The sequence below is a fragment of the Scyliorhinus canicula genome, chromosome 24 (genome assembly GCF_902713615.1).
Source record: "Scyliorhinus canicula chromosome 24, sScyCan1.1, whole genome shotgun sequence".
Taxonomy (NCBI): Eukaryota; Metazoa; Chordata; class Chondrichthyes; order Carcharhiniformes; family Scyliorhinidae; genus Scyliorhinus; species Scyliorhinus canicula.
In genome coordinates this window covers 14,455,491-14,479,277 of record NC_052169.1, presented here as the reverse complement: position 1 = coordinate 14,479,277, position 23,787 = coordinate 14,455,491, and the positions used below count along the sequence as shown (strand labels likewise).

Genomic DNA, 23,787 nt, shown 5'->3' with positions numbered 1-23,787 from the left:
TATCAGACAAGGAAAAGAGCTTGTACTTCAAACACCTTTGTCATGTGCATAATTTTGTGCAGGTCTCAGACGTTAGCAGGAGAGCTGGCAAGGTCCCCACGTTGCCTCTTTTCGGGGAGGCCTACTACGCCTTATCCCACTCAGGCACGTGATAGGTCAGCAGGGGACCTTCCCCGAGGATCCAGGGGTCGAGGTCCCGCCTTGCCGGGGGTTGCTAGCCAACCAGCGGCCTGTACCTCTTCTATACGCAACAGCACCACTGGGGAGTTGGTGGCTGCTGTCAGCACCAGACCCAAACTGGGCCATGGATCAAAGACCAAGCCTCAGGTTTGTGGTGGTGGGTTGTGGGAGGGGGGGTTGGCCATTGAGGATGGGGGAGGGAGGTTAACAGCAAGGGCAAGTGCTGGCTCTTAGTAGGTCACCATACCATCTGGATGCTGGATCCTTTGAACAAGGGACAACCCCATCCCACTTAATACCCTCAGTTGGTGGCAGGGCGTGAAGGCCATCCATGGGCCTTCCTGCCCTGGTCTTCATTGGGGTGGAGGCAGGAGGGGGCAGCACCCCCCCCCCCTCCCCCCCCCCCACTCGCTCCACTCCTTGCGGCCTGATGAAATGTCGACAAACTCACCACGGGTGGAGGGCGCACAAGATCCTCCCAACATCTTGCTTGCCAATGAGAGGAACAGAGGGGAACCACAAGGCGTGGAAGATGCCAACATCATTCTGTCATTGTCAAAAAAAACAGGATTGAAGCAAGTGTAACAACGGCAGTTAGATTTCTCTTGGTCTCCCTATTGTGTGGTTCTACTCTCTTACCTAGGGCTGACTGTGCATCTCCACACCCCCGCTCACAAGCCACTTGGAAAACTCTTCAATCCTATGCTCCCAAGATCAAATCAACACCTTGGAAAGTAAATTCGAATGTCCTTTGGCTGATGACGCAGTGCTTGAGCCACTTTTCAAAGTGAAACTTGAAACAGCTTGGCTACAGCTCTTCATTAGATTGAAATGGGTTTGGATTTGGCATCAGGGAACGCAAGAAGTGACATTCTATGTAACGTGTTGGCTAAACCAGAAGGTTCAATGACTAACACCGTGCTTGAATATATACATATACAAACTCTCCAAAGAAAGGCAGCAATCGTGTTTTGCTAGTTAACTATCCACATGTGGAATATAAAAATCTGAGGGTTGAGTACTGAGATGCAGATCTGCCGAGCAAGATTCCTGAGCAGTTTCTTTTTTTTAAAATGCGTTCGTGGGATGTGGTAATAGCTGGAAAGGCTAATATTTATTGCCCATTCCTAACTGCCCTTGAAAAGGTGGTGGTGAGCCGTCATCTTGAACCGCTGCAGTCCACGAGGTGTAGGTACACCCGGTGTGCTGTTAGAGAGGGAATTTCAGGATTTTGATCCAGCGACAGTGAAGGACCGGCCGATATATTTCCAGGTCAGGACGGTGTGGGGCTTGGAAGGGAACGTGCAGGTGGTGGGCACTCCCATGCATCTGCTGCCACAGTCTTGTGAGGTGGTAGCGGTCCCAAGTTTGGAAAATGCTGTTGAAATGAAATGAAAACTCGCTTAGTGTCACAAGCAGGCTTCAAACGCAGTTACTGTGAAAAGCCCCTAGTCGCCACATTCCGGCGCCTGTTCGGGGAGGCTGGTACGGGAATTGAACCCGCGCTGCTGGCCTGCCTTGGTCTGCTTTCAAAGCCAGCGATTTGGCCCAGTGTGCTATACCAGGAGCTTTGGTGAGTTGCTGCAGTGCAGCCTGTAAATGGTACACACGGCTGCCAATGTGTCGCTGTGGTGGAGGAAGTGAATGATTAACAGAGTTGTTGAGCTGCCAGACAAGCATCCCGACCGCCATAAGACCAAAAGACATAGGGGCAGAATTGGGCCATTCGTCCCATCGAGTCTGCTCCGCCATTCAATCATGGCTGATGCGTTTCTCGTCCCCATCCCATCACCAATCCAGCAACACCAAAATATATCACTGGGGTTGTTACAATTACTTCAATCCTGTATTTTTTTTAAAACAACAACAGAATGACGTTGGCATTTTCCAAGCCTTGGTGCACCCCTCTTTTGTGTCGAGCGTCTTGTTGGAGCTGCACTCACCCAGGGCAAGTGGAGAGTATTCCATTCCATCCCTGACTAGTCTCGTATAGATGGTGGACAGGCTTTTGGGGAGTCAGGAACTGGGTTGACTAGCCTGCATTTTTCTATATTGCATTGAAACCTGGACTACATTCAGCGAATATGAGGGAACATTGATCTGCTGCGTTCTGAATATCAAATCGGAAGACTCTGTTCTTGATGCCGGATCACTTGAGGACAGCTAAGTAACCGAGGTCAATAACTTTTCTCGACCACAGGTGCCTCTTGTCGTAGAGAGTATACACCAGCTGGGAAATGGGTGGATGTAGAGAGATACGTTTTACCGAGATCTTTCGGGGGTTTCAAGGAAGCCAGTGTGGGGTCATCCCCAAGAGGGATGTGAACACCTGCGACATTGGCCAGGTAGATATGATGATCAATGGCCGACGTTAGAGGGGTTGTGGGGTTAGGGTGGCGGAAGCAAGGTGAGTGGGAGAAGACCGTGATTAAAAAGCAGAGAGGGGAAACAAAGAAAGGTGGAAAATAGGAGCAGGAGGGGGGGTCCGTTCGGCCCTTCGAGCCTGCTCCGCCATTCGCTGCGATCCACGGCTGATCATCCAACTGAGTAACCTGTTCCCGCTCTCCCCCCCCCCCCCCCCCCCCCCCCCCCCCCCCCCCCTCATTTCCGTTAATCCCAGGCGCACCAAGAGCTACAGCGAACTCCTTCATGAGGCGTAGCATGAATACCCCTTTGGCATCTATTCTCTGGCCTTGCGATGTACATCGCAGAATCTCTGGCAAGGTCTGCTGTCGGAGAAATGGGTTTTTCAGCCTTTCACTATCTTTCAGTGCGGCAAAGTAATTGAACTTCTTCGGCGCGTAAACCGTCACCTCTGAAGATGGATGGCTGCCGCACGCTATCCCACGTACAGCAGGTTGCTCTCAAAGAAAATAGTGATTGCCTGCAAAGAGAGGAATTGCTAAACTGTGTCTTATCAGGGTTAATCTCTTCCGTTACATTTAGTTTAATTGACTCCTTAAATATTAGTTAGTGACACACTGCATTCCAGAATAACAAAATAACTGCCGAACATAAATAGCCCGCAGGCGGATGGAAGTACGGGACCAGGCGTTACATGTTGTATTTCTCTTATCTTTATTTTCACCCAATTTGCCATCAAACTTTATTGCTAAGCTGCTGAAGCTGCATTCCTTTCGTAGCAACAGAGGCAAGCGTGTGATGTGTGGAATTTCTCCTTCTGAACATTTGGAACTGTATCGCGGCCGTTCCTTCACTGTCGCTGGGTCAGAATCCTGGAACTCCACTCCCCGACAGCACTGTGGCTGTACCTGCACCACGCGGCCTGCAGCGGTTCGAGAAGGCGGCTCACCCGCCACCTTCTCGAGAGGCAATAAGGGATGGGCGGTAAATGTCGGAAAAACCAGCGACGCCCACACCTCGCGGACAAATAAGACACCGGGCGCAATTTTCCCATTTTTTTGGCAGAGGGGAAAACAGCGGGACGCCAATTCCGGCTTTCTCCACCGTATCATTCAGCTGATAGGCAAAAGAAAGTGATGGGACATGTAATACTGGAAGGACTTATAGACCCCCCCCCCCCCCAAAATCCCACCCCCCCGCACCCCCATGGGACACCCCCCCTTCCTTTCCAGGCCCCCCCCCCCCCCCCCCCCCCCCCCCCCCCCCGAACTCCTCTGGCGGGTTCTGCTCGCCGGGATCACGACCTGGGGGACCTGTCATGACTCACGTCGGCCGTGCCCTCGAGGAAAGGTAACAGCGAGGGATTCGGAAGGACATAGCAGGACAGTGGATGCTGCACAGAAGGGAAAGAGCTGGTGGAACAAAGGGAAGGGTCTGGAGCGGGTGTCTGAAAGGAAGTGGCAGAGCAGGGTGTCCCAGGCTGAGAATATGAGCCGGGATTCTCCGTTATCCGGCGGGCTGGGCTGCACCGGCGCCGAGGAATGACCACTCCGACGTCGGGCCGCCCGGAAAGTGTGGAATCCTCCGCACCTTCAGGGGCTAGGCTGGCGCCGGTGGGGTTGGCGCGGCGCCAATCGGCGCCGAAGGTCCTTCGCCTGTCGGCACGTGTTGGCACATGCGCGGGAACGCCAATGTGCTCTGGCGTGAACCCAGCGCATGCACAGAGGGGTTCTTCCCCGCGCCGGCCATGGTGGACCTTAACAGAGGCCAGCGCAGAGGGAAAGGGTGCCCCCACGGCACAGGCCCGCCCGCAAATCGGTGGGCACCTATCGCGGGCCAGGCCACCTTGCGGGCACCCCCTGGTGCCAGATCATCCCGCGCCCCCCTGAGGACTCCGCAGGCCACCCGCTGAGCCAGGTTGGCGGGGCGGGACTCATTCCGCCCCCCGGCGATTCTCCGGCCCCATGGTGGCCTGGCCCGCGATCGGGACCCATTGATCTGTGGGCGGGCTTGTTCTGTGGGGGCACTTCTTTCTTCCGCGCCGGACCCCTGTCGGGTTCTGCCAAATTGTCCGAGGGCTCCAGGGTCCCAGGTTTGATTCCCGGCTTGGGTGACTGTCTGTGCGGAGTCAGCAGGTTATCCCCGTGTCTGCGTGGGTTTCCTCCGGGTGCTCCGGTTTCCTCCCACAGTCCCGAAAGACGTGCTGTTAGGTGAATTGGACATTTTGAATTCTCCCTCTGTGTACCCGAACAGGCGCCGGAGTGTGGTGACTAGGGGATTTTCACAGTAACTTCATTGCAGTCTTAATGTAAGCCTACTGGTGACTATACTAAAAATTATTAAAGAACAAAGAAGATTGTGAGGGGTCCTTACAGGATGGACGTGAAGAAGATCTTAATAATAATCGCATATTGTCACAAGTAGGCTTCACTGAAGTTACTGTGAAAAGCCCCTAGTCGCCACATTCCGGCACCTGTTCGGGGAGGCCGGTACGGGAATCGAACCCGCTTGTCTGCATTGCAAGCCAGCTGTTTAGCCCACTGTGCTAAACCAACACCTAATCCCAGATTTTATGGGGAATTGAGAACTAGGCACCACTGTTTAAAGAGTAGAGGTTGCACACTGATGGAATCAGACAATTTACAGTGCGGAAGGAGGCCATTTGGCCCATTGAGTCTGCACCAGCCCTTGGAAAGTGCACCCCACTTAAACCCAGGCCTCCACCCTATCCCCGTAAGCCAGTAACCCCACCTAACCTTTTGGACACTAAGGGGCAATTTAGCATGGCCAATCCACCTAACCTGCACATCTTTGGGCTAAATGAAATGAAAATTGCTTATTGTCACGAGTAGGCTTCAATGAAGTTACTGTGAAAAGCCCCTAGTCGCCACATTCTGGCGCCTGTTAGGGGAGGTTGGTACGGGAATTGAACCGTGCTGCTGGCCTGCCTTGGTCTGCTTTCAAAGCCAGCGATTTAGTTTAGCCTAGTGTGCTAAACAGCCCCAGTGGGAGGAAACCCACGCAGACACGGGGAGAACAGTTAGGAAGGAGATGAGGAGAATCTCCGAGGATCGGGAGTCTCTGGAACTCTCTCCCTCAAAAGGCAGTGGAAGCAGACCCTTGAAATATTTTTAAGACTGAGTTGGTTAGATTCTTGATCGACAATGGGGTTAAGGTAGAAATGTGGAGTGCAGGTTACAATCAGATCTGCCGCCATCTTATTTTCTTTTAATTTGGAAATTCCAATTCATTTTTTCCATTTACATGGAACATACAGTGCAGAAGCAGGCCATTCGGCCCATCGAGTCTGCACTGACCAACGTAAGCCCTCACTTCCACCGTATCCCCATAACCCAATAACCTCTCCTAACCTTTTTTGGTCACTAAGTGCAATTTATCATGGCCAATCCACCTAACCTGCATGTCTTTGGACTGTGGGTGGAAACCGGAGCACCCGGAGGAAACCCACGCACACACGGGGAGAACGTGCAGACTCCGCACAGATAGTGACCCAGCAGGGAATCGAACCTGGGACCCTGGCGCTGTGAAGCCACAGTGCTAATCAGTTGCGCTACCATGCTGCCCTTAATTAAATGGCACTGTAGTGAGCACTGTTGTGTTTTCCTGCCATGTAATTAAAACTTCAACTGTGTATATCAAATAACTTTCACTTTACTTTTCTGTCCCACACCTGCACACATCCTGCAGGTCCATTAATTTCGAGAAGCTTTTTTAAAATTTAGAGTATCCAATTCATTTTTTCCAATTAAGGGGCAATTTAGCGTGACCAATCCACCTACCCTGCACATCTTTGGGTTGTGGGTGTGAAACCCATGCAAACACGGGGAGAACGTGCAAACTCCACATGGACAGTGACCCAGAGCCGGGATCGAACCTGGGACCTCAGCGCCGTGAGGCATCAGTGCTAACCACTGCGCCGCCGAGCTGCCCCAGCCATGCTCTTATTGAATGGCGGCGCTGGCTCGAGGGGCCTCGTGACCTAGCCTTCCTATTTCCTGTGGGAGGTCGGTTAGCTCAGGTGGCTGGACGGCTGGTTCGTGATGCAGAGCGAAGCCAACAGCGCGGGTTCCATTCCCGTAGCGGCTGAGGTTAGTCATGAAGGCTCCGCCTTCTCAACCTTGCCCCTCAACTGAGGTGTGGCGACCCTCGGGTTAAATCACCACCAGTCAACCCTCTCTCAAAAGGGGAGAGTAGACTCGGGTGCTGACTTTCCTGTTCCTTATCAATGTCCCTTTATACCCTGAAACCATTGTTTAAATCATATCTTAACCTTTTAAATTTCGGGGAATCTTTATTTATTCTGTTATGGGATGTGGGCATCACTGGCTGGACCAACATGTGTTGCCCATCCCTAATTGCCCTTGAACTGAGTGGCTGGCTAGACGATTTCAGAGGTCAGTTGAGAGTCAACCACGTCACTGTGGGTCTGGAGTCACATGTAGGCCAGACCAGGCAAGGACGGCAGATTTCCTTCCCTAAAGAGCGTTAGGTCTAAAGATAGGTCTTTATGACGATTGATGATAGTTTCATGGTCGCCGTTACTCTTCCAATTCCAGACTTATCAAGCAAATTTAAATGTCATCGGTGACATTACCACCGTCTCCAGGATCAGTCATCGCAGGTGGGACCTTCCGGAGCTGCAGACGTCAAATCCCTGGCGTGGATTTACCGATGGCAAGGGTGGGGGGGCGAATGTGCACAAAACGGGAAACCCCATTGACAGCTGCGGTATCGGATGATCCCGCTGACGGCCAATCTCCCACCACTGTGATAGAGCAAAGAGCAGATGCTTAGAATTCCTGCAATCAGGGCACCACGGTGGCACAGTGGTTAGCACTGCGGCCTCACGGCGCCGAGGTCCCAGGTTCGATCCCGGCTCTGGGTCACTGTCTGTGTGGAGTTTGCATGCTCTCCCCGTGTTTGCGTGGGTTTCACCCCCACAACCCAAAGATGTGCAGGGTAGGCGGATTGGCCATGCTAAACTGCCCCTTAATTGGGAAAAATTAATTGGGTACTCTAAATTTGTAAAAAATAATAATTTCTACAGTGCAGAAGGAGGCCATTTGGCCCATCGAATCCACACCCACCCTCTGAAAGAGCACCCTACCTAGGCCCACTCCCCCCCCGCCCAACCCCAGAAAGTACAGCACAGGAACAGGCCCTTCGGCCCTCCAACCCTGTGCCGACCATGCTGCCTGTCTAAACTAAAATCTTCTACACTTCCAGGGTCCGTATCCCTCTATTCCTATCCTATTCATGTATTTGTCAAGATGCGCCTTAAACGTCACTATTGTCCCTGCTTCCACCACCTCCTCCAGCAGCGAGTTCCAGGCACCTACTACCCTCTGTGTAAAAAATCTTGCCTCGTACATCTCCTCTAAACCTTGCCCCTCGCACCTTAAACCTATGCCCCTTAGTAATTGACCCCTCTACCCTGGGGAAAAGCCTCTGACTATCCACTCTGTCTATGCCCCTCATAATTTTGTAGACCTCTATCAGGTCGCCCCTCAACCTCCGTCGTTCCAGTGAGAATAAACCAAGTTTATTCAACCTCTCCTCATAGCTAATGCCCTCCATTCCAGGCAACATCCTGATAAATCTCTTCTGCACCCTCTCTAAAGCCTCCACATCCTTCTGGTAGTGTGGCAACCAGAATTGAACACTATACTGCAAGTGTGGCCTAACTGAGGTTTTATGCTGCTGCAACATGACTTGTCAATTTTTATACTCCATGCCCCGGCCAATAAAGGCAAGCATGCCGTACGCCTTCTTGACTGCCTTCTCCACTTGTGTTGCCCCTTTCAGTGGCCTGTGGATCTGTACACCAAGATCTCTCTGACTGTCAATACTCTTGAGGGTTCCACCATTCACTGTATATTCCCTACCTGTATTAGACCTTCCAAAATGCATTACCTCACATTTGTCCGGATTAAACTCCATCTGCCATCTCTCCGCCCAAGTTTCAAAACGATCTAAATCCTGCTGTATCCTCTGACAGTCCTCATCGCTATCCGCAATTTCACCAACCTTTGTGTCGTCCGCAAACTTACTAATCAGGCCAGTTACATTTTCCTCCAAATCATTTATATATACTACAAACAGCAAAGGTTCCAGCATTGATCCCTGCGGAACACCACTAGTCACAGCCCTCCAATTAGAAAAGCACCCTTCCATTGCTACTCTCTGCCTTCTATGACCTAGCCAGTTCTGTATCCATCTTGCCAGCTCACCATTGATCCCGTGTGACTTCACCTTTTGTACCAGTCTGCCAGGAGGGACCTTGTCAAAGGCCTTACTGAAGTCCATATAGACAACATCCACTGCCCTACCTACATCAATCATCTTTGTGACCTCCTCGAAAGAGTTAGACATGACCCGCCCTTCACAAAACCATGCTGCCTCTCGCTAATACGTCCATTTGCTTCCAAATGGGAGTAGATCCTGTCTCGAAGAATTCTCTCCAGTAATTTCCCTACCACTGACGTAAGGCTCACCGGCCAGTAGTTCCCTGGATTATCCTTGCTACCTTCTTAAATAAAGGAACAACATTGGCTATTCTCCATTGGTAAGAGGGATTGCCCCGGTGGGTGTGGGAGGGGAGCTCTTGGAAAAAAAGGCACCCCGATCTCGGTGGAGCCGGCTTTGCTGGCTCTATCAGGCCCTGCCCCTGCCAGCGCCACGGGCCCAGGGACGCCTGCATCATTTCTTTACTCTCAGCGCTGAAATATCTGCCGAAAAAAGCTGTCTGTGAGCCAGGCTTCGTCACCGGGGACAGCACTTAGAGTAACTATTGGAAGATTCGCTCCCCCCCCCCCCCCCCCCCCCCCCCGCCCTCTCTTTGCTTCTCTTTCTGTTCTTAACTTGACTTTTTGCAAATGTTCCCCGTGTTTGTGTGGGGCGCACCCCCCCCCCCCCCCCCCCCAACCCAAAAAAGATGTGCAGGGTAGGTGAGTCGGCCAAGCTAAATTGTCCCTCAATTGAAAAAAAAATTGGATACTCTAAATTTAAAAAAAAGGACTTGACTTTAATTCTCCCGATTTCCTTCTGTATTCTCCCCCAGTTTCTATCCCAATCCTCAATTCTCAACAATCAAGGGGACGGAATGTTGTTCTTGTCGTTCACCAGGGTCTCAAGAGGCCACGTTTCCCTCGCCACGTCACTATCAGCTCGCACTTCCAGCAAGTTCAGTTGTAAAATATGCATGAGTTGAAGGGGCGAGAGGAAAATCTCCTTCGCAGGGGATGCCCGATACTTGAATGTTCCATTCCATTCCAAGAATGCTCCTCGTTGTCGGCATTGTCGGCTTTTGTAAACACAAATCTCAAATTGTGGCTCCACAGCTGATGAAGTCATGGAAACCTTTCAGAACAACTTTCTTTCACAGTATTTTAGCGCAAGGCATTATGGGTTTAGCGTAGAGGCACTGCAGATTTGGTTACCTGGCAACAACATTGTTAAGCAGCACAAGTTTTATTTTTACGATGGATGGCTTCTTCTTTAACTCTGTCTTCACCGGCAACAACCTTCTATTGGAAGCTTTCGTTTTTGAAAATAAATTTAGAGTACCCAATTCTCTTTTTTCCCCCCAATTAAGGGGCAATTTAGTGTGGCCCATCTACCTAGCCTGCACATCTTTGGATTATGGAGGTGAGACCCACGCAGACACGGGGAGAATGTCTAAAACGAGAGATCATAATCTTAGAATACGTGGCAGCAAATTTAAACAGATTTGAGGAAAAACTGCTTCTCCCAAAGGGTTGTCAATCTGTGAAATTCACTACTCCAGAGTGAGGAAAGAGAAGTTAGATAGATGTTTAATTGGTAATGGGGTTGAAGGGTTATGGAGAACGGGCAGGACTGTGGAGTTGAGGCCAGGATGGGATCAGCCATGATCACATTGAAGGTGTTTAGAGTTGGGAGGCTATATTGCCGACTCCTGCTCCTTGGTCATGTGTTCTAGGGAGGAGATGCTCTGGCTGATCTCGCAATCCAGCTCTTGGCCTGTAGCATTGTAGGTAGCCCATGAGGAACATACCAATGATAGAATGGCAGAGCTGACTCGATGGGCTGAATGGCCTAATTCTGCTCCTCTGTCTTATGAAGTTATAATGTGCAAACTCCACACGGACAGTGACCTGGGGCTGGGATCGGACCTGGGTCCTCGGCACCGTGAGGCAGCAGTGCTAACCTCTGTGCCACCATGCCGCCCCTGCTTTAGTTAAGGGATCTTTTGGAATTATTCCAAAACGCCTGATAAACTCCCAGTTGAACTTGCGTCAGATCCTCTCTCTATTCTTCTTCCTCGACCACAGCAACTTGCATTCATATCACGCCTTTAGCATAGTAAAACTTCCATGAGGAGCATTAGTGGTGAAGTGGTATTGTCACTGGACCAGTAATCCCGAGACCCAAGGTCATGCTCTGGAGATCTGGGTTCGAATCCCACCATGGCAAATGGTGAAATTCGAATTCAATAAAAATCTGGAATTAATCATCTCATAATGCAAGCCATGACTATGAAACCATTGCTTTGTAAAAGCCCATCTGGTTCACTGAAGGAAATCTGCCATCCTTCCCTCGTCTGGCCTACATGTGACTCTTTAAAAATAATGGGCGCGATTCTCCCAGAGGGTAGAAATCGTAAGGCTGGCGTTAAATCCGGGCGGGTTTGACGCCAGCCCCCCCCTCCCCGACCGGGAACCGATTCTGGTCCCCGGTCGGGGCTAGCATGCCGCCGCCGTAAACTCCGGCATCGCGGGCTTAACGTATTTCGTTAAGCCCGCTTGCCAGAGTTTGCGCCGGCTGACGCGTCATATGACGTCAGCCGCGCATGCGGGATTGGAAGACTCCAACCCGCGCATGCGCGGATGACATCATCGCGCGAAACCCGCGCATGCGCGGGCTGGGATGCCCCTCAGCTGCCCCGCAAAGTGATACAGCGGGGCGGCGGAAGGACAAAGTGTGCGTGGGAACCGATCGCGGGCCCATGGCACCCTTGGCACGGCCGTGGTACTGCTGTGCCAATCGGTGCCATGGTTTTAAAAATCGGGACTTTACGGCTGTTTTTACGAACGGCCAGACCAGGTGTGTTTGCCGTTCGTAAAAACAGCCGTAAAGGGCTGGGAACTCGGCCCATCGGACAGCTGAGAATCGCTGCTGGATGTAAAAAAACGGCGGCAGCGATTCGTATCGGGAGTCGGGCGTGGGGGGGGGGGGGGGGAGAATAGCGGGAGGGCGTCGGACTAGCGTGGCCGTATTCTCCGCACCGTCGTGAGTGCGGAGAATTGCGCCCAATAGCTCTGAAGTGACATAGAAAGCCACTCAGTTCAAGGGCAATTAGGTATGGACAACAAATGTTGGACCAACCAGCGATTTCCATGAAGGATTTAAAAATAAATTCGCGCTACTTAAGACCATTGTAAGATAGGCCGGCTAAAAGCTTGTACGAAGATGTAGCTTTATAAAGAATGTCTACAAAAGGGGAAAGTGAAGGGGGGCAGTTAACGACAGGAGCTTAGGGCCCAGACGTCTGAAGGCAACGGTGGAGCAATAAAAACCAGAGTTCGGAATCGGAGTAGTGAAGAGGTGTTGAAGGCCTGTAGGGCTGGAGGAGGTGACAAAGGCAGAGAGGGACAAGATCATGGACGACTATGACAGCCAGACTGATTTAAATTGATACGTCCTCAGAAAAGGAGCGAATGGAGGTGACCTGGCAGAGGATGATGGTTAGGTGGCAGAACTGTGAGATGGGATGAGGGTGGCATTATTTTGAATAAGCTTATGTTTCGGGCTGGAAATGGGGAGTTGGCCACGAGAGCTGTTTGTGATCATAATTAAACCTGAAAGTGTTATTAAAAGTCAACAATATTTTATATCCAGAACTTAAGAGAGATATTTAGGCCCGAGGATGAGAATATATCAATAAACCCCAAACAAACCAGGGAATCAACCCTTCTAGAATCAATACCCAGAAAGAAAAACAAAGCCACGGTAGCACAGTGGTTAGCATAAATGCTTCACAGCTCCAGGGTCCCAGGTTCGATTCCCGGCTGGGTCACTGTCTGTGCGGAGTCTGCACGTCCTCCCCGTGTCTACGTGGGTTTCCTCCGGGTGCTCCGATTTCCTCCCACAGTCCAAAGATGTGCGGGTTAGGTGGATTGGCCATGCTAAATTGCCCGTAGTGTCCTAAAAAGTAAGGTTAGGGGGGGGGTTGTTAGGTTACGGGTATAGGGTGGATACGTGGGTTTGAGTAGGGTGATCATTGCTCGGCACAACATCGAGGGCCGAAGGGCCTGTTCTGTGCTGTACTGTTCTATGTTCTAAAGCCCAAACAAATCAGGGAATCAACCCTTCTGGCATCCATACCCAGAAAGAAAAATAACGCAGCAAATCGAGGCAATCGGAATACGAGTCTGAACTGTTTATTTTCCTTCTGGGTATGGCTCAGTTCCAGAAGGATTTCCTTTCCATGCCTTAGTCACTTGTTTTGACTATTTCAATGCACTCCAGACCGGCCTTGCCCATTCCACCCTCTCCAACCCGGAGGTCACCCTACGTTGGGCTGTCCACAGCCTCACTTGCAGCCAACCTCATTCACCCACCCACGTTAGAGTCTCGCGTTCCCCGGTGTTCGCGTTGCAGAGAAAGACGTGGCTATTGAACGCGACTCGCATTTTTAAATGACGTCCTGATCTCCGAGGCCCCCGAAGCAATCCCAGACCCCCTGCTCCCCCCCCCCCCCCCCCGAACCCGAATGCACTGTGGGAGGGTCTCCCTGCATCTCACCCAACACCCAACCCCGGCAAACACGCAGACAAATGCCGGTTTGGCACCGCCAACTTGACAGTGCCCATGCCAGCTGGCAATGCTGCCTGGCAGTGACAGGCTGGCACCCAGGTGGCACTGCCAGGGTGCCTGGGTGGCACCAGCAGTGCCAGGCCACCACCCTGCCGAAAGGGCATGCAGCTGAGGGCCTCTGACCTCCTGGGAAACCCCCACGAGTGCCGTTCCGCCTGGTCCCCTGTTGGTGGGGACCACTGCTTGCCCGAGCAAATGGGATGAATCCAAAAGCCTCGGGTCCCTTGGGAACCTGCACGTTAGAGTGAGGCGAGATGTGTCGCGCTAATATGCAGATTTGCCAAAACGTGATCCCGCTCACAGTGGGCAGGATTTGCATCGCAGCATCTCTCGAGATCGCGTTGGATCGCGCACGGCGTTGTGAGCCAGGCAGATCCCGGGAGCGGGGTCTCCCGGCTTTTATCGGCCACGTCGCGTCGCACCGCGCTACTTATCCGATGCACGGTGGCCATTGGATCGTGCCCATAGAATCATCCAGCGCAGAATGGGCCCTTCGGCCAATCGTGTCTGCGCCAGTCAAAAACAGTCGCCTATCTATTCTAATCCCATTTTCCAGCTCTTGGCCCGTAGCCATGTCTGCCCTGGGATCGCAAGGGCACATCTAAAGACATCTTAGAGGGTCTCTGCCTCCACCACCCTTTCAGGCAACGAGTTCCAGACTCCCACCACCCTCTGGGTGAACAAGCTTTTCCTCACCATCCCCTCTAAACCACCTGCCCCTGACCATAAATCTATGCCCCTCCTGGTCATTGACCCCTCCACCAAGGGGAAATGATTCTTCCTGTCTACTCTATCTACGCCCTTCATCATTTTATACACCCTCAGTCTCCTCTCCTCCAAGGAAAACAATCCAGGTCTATCCAATCTCTCTCCATAACCAACACTGTTGTGTCAGCTCGCCAACATTGGCAATGCCTCGGTTTAAAAACAAAATTGGCCACGTCTTTCAAATCCCTCCGTGGCCTCGTGGGCCCCTGACTCTTATCGTCCCCTCCAGCTCCTCGACCCTCTTCAGACATTTGCAGCCCTCGCATTCTGGCCCCCTTGAGCATCCCAGACTGGAATCGCTCCGGCCGTGCCTCCTGCCGTCTGGGCCCCGTGTGCTTCGGCAATCTCTCCGTAAACCCCTCCTGCACCTCGGAGCCCAACTAACCGGGCACTGTGCACTGTTTGTTTTCCCTCCTTCTCCTCCTCCTTGCCGCTGCTGCTTTCTTTCCTTTCGTGCCTCAGTCGCTGACTCACTTCAAGTTGTCAGTTTTCCGTTCGGCTGCCCTGCACCTTTGGGATGCTGTTGACTGACTCACCGAGGCAGCAACCCAACGATGTCAGTGTGGTTGACAGCTCACACTTGAGGCGGTTGATCTCCAGAGGCGTCTCTCTAAGTTGTGCTTCTTAACCCCGCCTTTCAGCTGTTTCTCTCTCTCTCTCTCTCTGTCTCTCGTCACCCAGAAGATTCTGTGGCAATCCTGCGGAAGAGCAGACTTCAAGCTTTTTTTAAAAAAAATTGCTTGGTTCGTGGTTTTTATCTCTTTACAATTTCCGCGAGGAAGTCCTGGTTTGGGCTTGTGAGGAACTGCAACGCTGGAGGCCGTCAAGATAAGGCCGTCGCCGAGAAATCCAGTGGAGAGTTTGAGGTAGTGGCATGGCGGTATTATCACTGGACTAGTTGACGAGAGACTCAGGGTAAAGCTCTGGGGACCCAGGTTCAAATCCCACCAGGGAAGATAGTGAAATTTTAATTCAATAAAAATCTGGAATTAAAAGTCTTAACGATGACCATGAAACCATTGCCGATTGTTTTAAAAACCCATCTGGTTCACTAATGTCCTTTAGGGAAGGAAATCTGCCATCCTTACCTGGACTGGCCTACATGTGACTCCAGACCCACGGCAATGTGGGTGACTCTTAAACTACCCCCTCAAGGACAATTAGGGATGGGCAATAAATGCTGGCACAGACTGCGATACCCACAAATAAAAATAAACTCCATGGTGGAGAGAGTGTGTAACCTGCTACCACAGGGAGTCCTTGAAGCAACTGGTATAGATTTAGTTAAGGGGCAGTTAGACATGCCTATGAGGCAGCACGGTAGCATTGTGGTTAGCACAATCGCTTCACAGCTCCAGGGTCCCAGGTTCGATTCCGGATTGGGTCACTGTCTGTGCGGAGTCTGCACATCCTCCCCGTGTGTGCGTGGGTTTCCTCCGGGTGCTCCGGTTTCCTCCCACAGTCCAAAGATGTGCAGGTTAGGTGGATTTGCCATGATAAATTACCCTTAGTGTCCAAAATTGCCCTTAGTGTTTGGTGGGGTTACTGGGTTATGGGGATAGGGTGGAGGTGTTGACCTTGGGTAGGGTGCTCTTTCCAAGAGCCGGTGCAGACTCAATGGGCCGAATGGCCCCCTTCTGCACTGTAAATTCTATGATAAGTGAATAGAGGGTTACGGTGAAGAAGATGAATGGGCCGAATGGTCAATTTGTGCTGCATATTCTTTAAGCGCTACTTAAATGCAGTCAAACTGAAGCCATAAGACACTTGAGTAGGATTTGAATGACAGCGATTCCTTGCTAATTGGGATGAGCAGTTCAAAATACAATGGCTGTTTGCCCAAATTGTTGCTTGTGGTGACTCGTGAGTACTCGCAGGATTGAGAGACAATTGCAGTGAAGGAAGACCATTCAATCCCTATTATTTTGCTTGTCCCGGAAGATTGGGGAACAGATGCCAGGCTCCCCAAATGATGATTTCAGGTTTTGAACCTTCACTTAAAGGGCAAGAGGAAAGACCTGCATTTGTATAGCGCCTTTCACAATCCCAGGGCATCTCAAAGTGTCTTCCAGCCAGTGAGGTATTTTGTGATGTGCATTCACAGCCATATCATGCACGGTAAGCTCCCACTGACAGTGATGTTTTATGGCCACATAATCTGCTTCTGTCATAGATACATTGAAGATAGGAGCAGTAGGAGGCCATTTGGCCCTTCGAGCCTGCTCTAGAATTTATCACGATCATGGCTGATCATCCAACTCAATAGCCTAATCTTGCTTTCTCCCCCATACCCCTTGATCCCATTCGCCTCAACTGCTATATCTAGCCGCCTCTTGAATATATTCAATGTTTAGCATCAACTACCTCCTGTGGTAATGAATTCCACAGGCTCACCACACTTTGGGTGAAGAAATGTCTCCTCATCTCTGTCCCAAATGGTTTACCCCGAATCCTCAGGCTGTGCCCCCTGGTTCTGGACACACCCACCATCGGTAACATCCTCCCTGCATCTACCCTGCCTAGACCTGTTAGAATTCTATCAGTCTCTATGAGATCCCCCCTCATTCTTCTGAACTCCAGCAAGAACAATCCCAACCTAGTCAATCTCTCCTCATATGACAGTCCAGCCATCCCTGGAATCCGTCTAGTAAATCTTCCTTGCACTCTCTCGAGAGCAAGAACATCCTTCCTCAGAGAACGAGACCAAAACTGCACACAATATTCTAGGTGTGGCCTCACCAAGGGCCTGTATAATTTCAGCAACACATCCCTGCTTCTATACTAGAAACCTCTTGCAATGAAGGCCAACATACCATTAGCCTTCTTTACCGCCTGCTGCATCTACATGCTTACTTTCAGCGAGTGGGGCACAAGGACACCCAGGTCACGCTGCACACTCCCCTCTCCCAATTTTCAGCCGTTCAGGTAGTAATCTGCCTTCCTGTTTTTGCTTCCAAAGTGAATAACCTCACACTTATCCAAATTATACTGCATCTGCCATTGATCCGCCCACTCGCCCAACCTGTCATTCTGCTGAGGTGCAATTATTGACCAGGATATTGGGGGCAGCTCCCCTGCTCTTCGCCCAGATGGTGGCGTCGGATCTTTTACACCCATCCATGAGGACAGAGGTTTCATAGCCGCACCTCTCAACAATGCTGCACTCCCTCCGCACTTGAGTCGGAGCGATGGAAATGGAACTGTGACTCGGTGGTGGAGGGAGTGAATGTTTGTGGGAGGGGGAGTAATCAAGCGGGGCTGCTGTCGAGCTTCTTGAGCGTTGTTGGAGCTGCACTCATCCAAGCAAGTGGAGAGTATGCCATCAGCCTCCTGATTTCTGCCTGGTAGATGGTGGACAGGCTTTGGGGCGTCAGGACCCTTTGCGCAAGTGACTGGAGTGGTTCGTGAGTCACCCGGCTGTCGCTGAATACGTTTCAAGTGTTGATCACCCGTTCCGTGGAAAAAAAAATACTTCCTGAGTTTGCCTTTTACTAGTTTGATTCAGTCTCCCACTGGACAATCTCACGCCTTTGATCTGCAAATAGGATACTGGTGAATAATTTAGAAAGTCCCTTCTGGTATTTTTCCATGAATAAATTTTTCGATGCGAAGGTTTATTTGTTTCTGTGCACACGGGTGAAGCTTTTCAAAGTTATGTTGGGAGTATTGTTGAACGGTTTAGAAAATAATCTCCTGAAGTGACTCTAAATGCTGTGGGGGAAGGGGAGTGGTGGGGTAAGAGGGGGCCTTAACTGGGCAATTAATGATCACATAAAGTCTCCATCCCATCACCACCGGCATTAACTTAACGGTTTGTGGGCCTGTCGTGACTCCGGGACGGTATGGGCTGTTTGCGGTCTCTTGGGGGGGTGGGTGTGGAGAGAGGGAGACACCTGCACCCACACACACCCCTCACACACACACCCACGCGCACACACAAACATATATGCCCCTCATACACACATAAACATATATGCCCCTCACACATGCACACACAAACATATATGCCCCTCACACACGCACACACAAACATATATGCTCCTCACACACGCCCCCTCACACACGCACACACAAACATATATGCTCCTCACATACACAGACACAAACATATACGCTCCTCACACACACATGTCCCACATGCGCACACAAACATATATGCCCCTCACACGCGCACACACAAACATATATGCCCCTCACACACGCCTCCTCACACACGCACACACAAACATATATGCTCCTCACATACACAGATGCAAACATATACGCTCCTCACACACACATGTCCCACACGCACACACAAACATATACGCCCCACACATGCACACACCTCACACACACACACGCCCCTCACACACACACACACACCCCTCACACACACATACACCCCTCACACACACATACATACACACACACACATACACACACACACACACACACACACACATGCCCCTCACACACACATGCCCCTCACACACACACACGCCCCCCTCATACACACACGCGCCCCTCACACACACGCCCCTCACACACACGCCCCTCACACATACACACACTCCTGATCTCCTTCGATTCGCACATGTCTGGTAAGGAAGCCCAGACCCCAAGCTCCTGCCCCCTGACATCCGTCTCACCTGCACATTCATACTGCTTGATTCCCGTAGGAATACCACTTTGAAATTTTTCTGCACTGGACCCAGCTTTGCTTGTGAACCCAACGGCTGCTAATCCCTGCTACAATCTCCATCCAGGCTGCCTGCACAGGGAAACATGACTTCCCGTTATTCCTGGACCACCTGGAGGAGATCCTTCAGGGAGGCATCGCTGAACCATTTGTGTCACAATTGGGCAACAGCCTGACATTGCCATTCTCTCCCAACGACAGGACAGACCCAGCGCAGGTGGGAGCACAGTGGTCCATGGGTGGGAGCACAGTGGTACGTGGGTGGGAGCACAGTCGTACACGGGCGGGAGCACAGTGGTCCACGGGCGGGAGCACAGTGGTCCACGGGCGGGAGCACAGTGGTCCACGGGCGGGAGCACAGTGGTACACGGGCGGGAGCACAGTGGTACACGGGCGGGAAGGAGTTATCCTGGAAATCCTCAACCTCGACTCCAATCACTAAGAAGTCTCATGGCATCAGATCAAACATGGGCAGGAAATCATCCTTTTGATTACCACACACTGACCCCCATCACCAAGAGGGACTCGGTAGCACCATCACAGGTCGAGCTGGCTGGGTCCTAAAAGACATAGCTGCCAGACTGAGTCTGTGACAGGTGGTGAGGGAACCAACAAGAGGGGGAAAATATACTTGACATCCTCGCCAAGCCGCCTGCTGCAGATGCATCTGTCCATGACAGTATCGCAGGAGTTATCACTGCTCAGTCCTTGTGGAGACAAAGCCACAGCTCCACATTGAGGAAGCCCTCCTTCGTGTTGTGTGGTACTGCCACCGTGCTGAATGGGAGGGATTCAGAACAGATCTAGCAACTCAAGACTGGGCATCCATGCGGCGCTGTGGGCCATCAGCAGAATTGTACTCAACCGCAATCTGTGACGTCATGGACCAGCATACGCCCCACTCGACCATTACCACCAACCCTGGTTTAATGAAGAGTGCAGGAGAGCATGTCAGGAGCGATATCTTAAAAATGAAGTGTCAAACTGGTGAAGCTACAAGACAGGACTACTTGTGTGCCAAACAGCATAAGCAGCAAGTAATCGACAGAGCTAAGCGATTCCACAAAGAACGCATCAGATCTAAGCTCTGCAGTCCTGCCACATCCATCAGTGAATGGCGTTGGCCAATTCAGCAACTCGCTGGAGGAGGAGGCTCGACAAATATCCCCACCCTCAATTATTTTTTTTTTTTTTAATTTAGAATACCCAATTTATTTTCTCCAATTAAGGGGCAATTTAATGTGGCCAATTGACCTACCCTGCACATGAAATGAAAATCGCTTAGTGTCACAAGTAGGCTTCAGTGAAGTTACCGTGGGTTGTGGGGGTGAAACCCACGCAGACACGGGGAGAATGTGCAAACTCCACACGGACAGTGGCCCAGAACCGGGATCGAACCCGGGACCTCGGCGCCGTGAGGCAGCAGGGCTAACCCACTGCGCCACCGTGCTGCCCTACCACCCTCAATGATGAGGGAGCTCAGCACCTCAGTCTGAAGCATTTGCAACAATCTTCAGCCAGAAATGTTGAGTCCATCTCGGTCTCCTCCGGAGGTCCCCAGCATCACACATGCTAGTCTTAAGTCAGTTCACTCCATGTGATGGAACAACATGGCGGCATTGGATGCTGCAAAGGCTATGGGCCCTGACAATATCCCGTCAATAGTACTGAAGATTTATGCTCCAGCACTTGCTGCACCCCAAGCCAAGTCTTTCCACTACCAAGTCTTTCCAACACTGGCATCTACCCGGCAATGTGGAAAATTGGCCAAATTGCAAAACTCAGGGCAAATCCAATCCAGCCAATCACCGACCCATCAGCCTACTCTCCATCATCGTCAAAGTGATAGAAGGTGTCATCGCCAGTGCTATCGAGTAGCACTTACTTTGCAATAACCTGCCCACAGGTGCTCAGTTTGTGTTTCGCCAGGGTCACTCAGCTCCTGACCTCATTACAGCCTTGATTCCAGAGGTGAGGGTGACTGCCCGAGTCACCAAGTGTGGCATCAGGGAGCCCTAGCAAAACTGAGGTCAATGGGGAAGGATCTCTGTTAGTTGCACACATACCCAGCACCAAGAAAGATGGCTGTGGTGGCTGGAGATCAATTATCTCAGCTCCTGGACATCACTGCAGGATCCCTCAAGGCTAGTGTTCCAAGGCACAAACTTCAGCTGCTTCATCAATGACCTCCCTTCCAGCATAAGGTCAGAAGTGGGGATGTTTGTGGATGACTGCACAATGTTCAGCACCATTTATGACTCCTCAGATAATGAAGCAGTCCGTGTCCAAATGCAGCAAGACCTGGACAATATCCAGGCTTGAACTGTAAAGTAGCAAGTGACGTTTGCACCACACAAGAACCAGGCATTGACCATCTCCAATAGGAGAGGATCTAACCGTCACCCCATGACATTCAATAGCATTGCCATCGCTTAATCTTCTACTATGAACATCATGGGGATTCCCATTGACCAGAAACAGAATTGGGCTAGCCATATAAATACAATGGCTACATGAACCGGTCAGAGGCTAGGAATCCTACTGCAAGTAACTCACCTCCTGACTTCCCTAAGCCTGACCACCATCTACAAGGCAGAAGTCCAGACTGTGATGGAACACTCTCCACTTTGCCTGGATGAGCGCAGCTCCAACAACACTCAAGAAGCTCGACACCATCCAGGACAATGCAGCCCCGCTTGATTGGCATCCCATCCACCAAACATTGACTCCCTCCGCTCCCAAGGCATGGTAGCACCCGTGTGTAACAACTACAGGATGCACTGCAGGAACGCAGCAAGTCTCCTCAGGCAGCGCCTTCCAAATACACGGCCACTACCATCTAGAGGGACAAGAGCAGCAGATACCTGGGAACCCCACCACTTTGAGGTTCCTCTCCAAGCTACACACCACGCTGATTTGGAAATATGTCGGCCGTTCCTTCACTGTCACTGGGTCAAAACCTGGAACTCCCTCCCTAACAGCACTGTGGGTGCATCTACACCTCAGGGTCTGCAGCAGCTCGAGAAGGCAGCTCACCAAAACCTTCTCAAAGGGCAATTAGGGATGGGCAACAGTTGCTGGCCTAGTCAGCGAAGCCAACATCCTGTGAGCGAATTTTTAAAAAATGAAGGACCCTGAACCCAAAATATTAACTCTGTTTCTCTCTCTCGACGTGCTTCCACCATTTCTGCTTATATTTTCCGATTTCTAGCCTCTATGATACTTTGCCTTCTGTAGATAGATTTTTAGTGGATCAGCCTATCGATGAACATGAAGCAAAGTAGATTAAACGAAGTGATGATGCAGATCAGGCATGACGAGGTTGAACGGTGACAAGGCTCGAGGTATAAACGGCCAACTCCTGCTCTACGTTTCAACAGCGGTGGGGGGGGGCGGGGGGAAGCATTGCTGCAAGTGCATTCTGGGAAAGGAATGGGTGGAGACTCGCATGCTGTCTGCTGACAGTTCCTAAAGATTCAGTCCCAAAGGAGGAATACAGCGCAATGGGGGAGCACATCTCGAGATGTTGCATGCGCTCAGCGTAAGAACTTCCATCCTTCAATATCCTGAGAGGCACTAAAATAAAAGGCAAACGTCTATCATGGGGCAGGGAAGTTTGCCAGTTGACACCGCTCCGGTTTTGTAAATCATTCTCATTGTAATTCTGTACTCCTCCAATTCTATATTCATACCTTTGTGACTCCATCACTGGTGACCTGAGTCACTTAAGCCCCACACTCTGGAATTCGCTCCTCAGAGGAAAGCTGACTTAAGAGAAGATGGATTTATTTATATATTTACAAGTCTGCAAAATGCAGCATCTCACTCCCAGTGTGATCCAACTGGGAGGACTTGTTACACCAGGCCCTGAGTTGGGCCTGCTCTTATACCTTACTCATAACGGGCCCCAGTAAGTTTGCCTGTGCCCTTCCCCCCCCCCCCCCACGTGGGGAGCTTGTACTGTACGGGTGGGATTCTCCGACCCCCCCCCGCCAGGTCGGAGAATCGGCAGGGGGCGGCGTGAATCTCGCCCCCGCTAGCTGCCGAATTCTCCGGCGCCGGGGCGCACCGATCCGCGGGCAGGCCTGTGCTGTGGGGGCACTCTGTTCCTCCGCGTCGGCTGCTGTGGACCTCCCCGATGGCCGACGCGGAGATGAACCCCACTGCGCATGCGTGGGAGCGCCAACTCGTGCCAGCCGGCAGAGGCCCCTCAGCGCCGATTCCGCACCTTTGGGGCAGCCCGACGCCGGAGTGGTTCACGCCACTCCTTCCCGCCGGAGTTGCCGATTCCCGCAGAATCCCGCCCCACGAGTCCCATGCGGAGATCAATGAATGTTTCCCCGTGGCCCTCATGGGGGTAATGACACCTCCCTCCAACAGACTGTCCCCGCCTTTCCTCATTTAAGAAGTGTCGATGGTAGCCATGATGTAGAGATGCCAGAGTTGGACTGGGGTGGGCATAGTAAGAAGTGAAATCTTACAACACCAGGTTAAAGTCCAACAGGTTTCTTTCGGAGCACTGCTCCTTCCTCAAGTGAGGCCAATTAAGGGGCAAATTAGCGTGGCCAATCCACCTACCCTGCTCATCTTTGGGTTGTGGGGGTGAGACCCACGCAGACACGGGGAGAATGTGCAAACTCCACACGAACAGTGACCCAGGGCCGTGATCGAACCCAGGTCCGCAGCACTGTGAGGCAACAGTGCTAACCACTGCGCCACCGTGCTGCCCTATTAAAAATCTATATAGCGCGTATATCCACATCGAAGCCATCAAATTACTTCAGAATTGCGCTCAGCGTTGCGGAAGTGCCAGCCTAATTGTGCAGAGCAATGTGGTATTGTCCCTGGGCTAGTATTCTAGAGACCCAGGGTAATATTCTGGGCACACGGGTTCAAACCCCACCATGGCAGCTGGT

The 23,787-nt window shown here is 51.5% G+C and overlaps 1 protein-coding gene across 2 annotated transcripts in view; it reads left to right on the top strand.

The window, feature by feature from the left end:
* LOC119956814 (CD276 antigen-like) overlaps window positions 1-23,787 on the top strand; it is a 330,224-nt gene that overhangs the window by 302,263 nt on the left and 4,174 nt on the right. The gene's annotated exons all lie outside the window — the stretch shown is intronic.